Below are 611 nucleotides of genomic sequence, written 5' to 3'. Positions count from 1 at the left end.
TACAAAGCCACTGTTCTCAAAACTGCCTGGTACTGGCACAAGAACAGACAAATAGACCAATGATACAGAACAGAGAACCCAGAAATTGACCCAAACCACTATGCTCAATTAATATTTGACAAAGGAGGCAAGAACATACAACAGAGTCAAGACAGTCTATTCAATAAATGGTGTTCAGAAAATTGGACAGCTACATGCAAAAAAAATGAAACCAGACCACCAACTTACACCATACACAAAAATAAACTCAAAATGGATAAAGGACTTAAATGTAAGACAGGAAACCATAAAAATCTTAGAAGAAGCTATAGCCAGCAAAATAGCAGACATCTGTTGTAGCAATATCTTTACCAATACAGCTCCTAGGGCAATGGAAACTAAGGAGAAAATAAACTAGATTTTTTGACTTCATCAAAATAAAAAGCTTCTGCACAGCAAAAGAAACCATCAACAAAACAACAAGAAAGCACATTTGCCAATGTTATCTCCAATGAGGTTTTAATCTCCAAAATTTATAGGGAACTCATACAACTTAACGAAAGGAAGGTAAACAATCCAATCAAAAAATGGGAAAAGGACCTAAATAGACACTTTTTGAAAGAGGACATACA

Source organism: Myotis brandtii, unplaced genomic scaffold (genome assembly GCF_000412655.1).
Source record: "Myotis brandtii unplaced genomic scaffold, ASM41265v1 scaffold303, whole genome shotgun sequence".
In the NCBI taxonomy this organism is placed as follows: Eukaryota; Metazoa; Chordata; class Mammalia; order Chiroptera; family Vespertilionidae; genus Myotis; species Myotis brandtii.
The sequence above is the reverse complement of the archived record's forward strand: the minus strand, read 5'-3'. Positions refer to the sequence as shown.